This window comes from Sinocyclocheilus anshuiensis, unplaced genomic scaffold, assembly GCF_001515605.1.
Source record: "Sinocyclocheilus anshuiensis isolate Anshui unplaced genomic scaffold, SAMN03320099.WGS_v1.1 scaffold2100, whole genome shotgun sequence".
Classification (NCBI taxonomy): Eukaryota; Metazoa; Chordata; class Actinopteri; order Cypriniformes; family Cyprinidae; genus Sinocyclocheilus; species Sinocyclocheilus anshuiensis.
The window spans coordinates 197,100-199,501 of NW_015542563.1; positions in this window are offsets into that span (position 1 = coordinate 197,100).

Genomic DNA, 2,402 nt, shown 5'->3' on the forward strand with positions numbered 1-2,402 from the left:
GGCCAAAAAAAAAAAAAAAAAAAGTACAGTAAAGAGTGATCAAATTTTGGATTTTGTTAGCACAGTACCTCTTGTATAAAAAGCCTTATGTTAATAAGTATGCATTGGAAACATCTTGGAAAAAAATATGTAAATTTTTTTTGTATGTATGCAAATTGTGCAATACCACATTTCTAGTAATTGTGCAGTTAATTCTCATATTGTATTTTCAGAAAGTTTTGGAATATTTTTCCTCTCCTGAAATTTGTCACTACTGAAACACAGTAATATATAATTAAATTTATAGGGTTATATTGACATATTAAGATTTTGTTTACATCTAATACAGCTAATTTTACTAGTTTACAGCTAATCAGCACATGGTTAGCTAGCACAGTTCTGAACAGTTTGTAAACGCATAAAAAATAAATGTTATGGAATAACACCCAAAAAAAGTGTGCTTAATTGAAAAAAAAGAAAAAAAAAGAAAAGGTGTTCGGTAGTGACTTTCCTTAATGTTACACAGATTTTCAGACTTTTGAGCACATTTATCTCAAAATGATGAGACCAAGCTATGAGAGAGACACACAGGAATATTCCCTGATCATAAATGTAGGGCTGTAGTTAAAATCAGTCTCAGCCAATGGACTAAAACATGTACATTTCGCTAGTGAAATTTAAAAGGAAAATATAAAATAAATAAAACATTTTAACTTCACTTTAAAAAAAATATTTCAATTAAAAATATATTTTTTAAAACAACAATTGAATAAAATGCAAACAGTTTTTCAGTATAATTTTCATAAGCATAAGTTTAGGGTTCAGGACAGCCACCTCCCAAATAAATGATGATTTAATAAATATTAAGCTTACTGATATTATTGTGTGTTTCAATAGAGAACAGAAGGATCTTGGTAAACATCTAAGATTTGAATATTTAAATGCTTCTTAAATGCGTTGTTGTTTGTGGGACAGCAGTTTGCACCAATTCTGTAGAGTGGCCCACATACAGCACTGTGATAGACTGACCATTAAATTATAAGCTAGTTTTTGCTTTAAAACACACATTGTCCTTCCACTTCCCTGATTCGTTTAACAATAACAACAACAAGTGCAGATCCACGCACAATCGAACGGCTAATATAGTCCACAACCAGTGTTGGGAGGAACGCGTTACCAAAGTAATGCATTACAGTAACAGATTACGTTTTGCTGTAACGCAGTAGTGTAAGGCATTACTAATCAATTTTCAGTAATATTTTACTCGGTACATGTTCAGTAACGCTTTATTTCCTGTTCGTGGTCAGTCAATAGCCGCGTGTGGTGTCCACGTTTGTAAATAAAGACTAAAAGACAGCTTCTGATATATTTGTTTAGTGATTTATTTCATTCATCTTCCTCTCGCTGGTGGAACTTTGTATTGTGTGACGTAGTCCAGTGAAGGCGTGTTTAGGGCAGGTTTTACAGGAGTGCCGCGAGGCTACTGGCCCGACAGTGGAAACGCGGCATTATTTCGGCCTCTGTGGCTGTGCTAGAGGTCCGAGGCTATTAGCCCCGCCCGGCTCACTGTAAGCGGCGTATTTAGGGCGGATTTTACAGGATTTCGGCCTCTGTGCTCGAGGTCCGATGCTATTAGCCCCGCTGTTGGATCGTTTGTGATTCTGGCTGTCATCCTTTCTTGCATTGTCTTGAGCCTTCACTTTGCCAATTATAAGCTATATTGTTAGTAGCCTGGATAGCCCACAGTCATTATGCTACACCATATCGCCCTCTACTGGCTGTAAAATGCTCTGCAGTACATTTAGTCATTTTAGAATATTAAGTTCTACTTCTGTAGTTATTTTGGTGAAAGTAACTCAAAAGTAATACAGGAGTCATGTAACGCATTACAATTCTGAGACAGATTAATAATAGATTAATAGACAACGACAAGTAATCTATAATGTATTACAGTTTGGAAGTAACTTGCACAACACTGTCCACAACCCACTGAAACTTCGATTAGAACTACAAACGCGAATAAAAGTGTTAAAAACTACAAACATGGCGGAAACGCGTGACCGATGGCTCAGCAGAGAGGCGTGATTATTAATCAATCTAATCTGATCTAATCAATCTATTTTGGAGCTCCCACCCCGTTTTGGAGTTCACGCCCCATTTTGGAGATCTCCGGTCTGCAGCTATATCTACTTGGAGTGAAATCAGACGCTCGTTTTCTCAGACGCTAGACAGATAAAGGCTTCCCAAAACAAAGTTACTGGGTTAATCGTTTTCACGTTTCCTTTTATTTTCAAGCACACATTTTAAAACAAGCTAGAAAAAGTAGAATAAATACACATGGTTTTAAAATAAATTACAATCTTTGTTAAGGCTTATGAACACAGCTTATGAAAGGAGCATGTTTTAATTAAGTTGTTATTTTT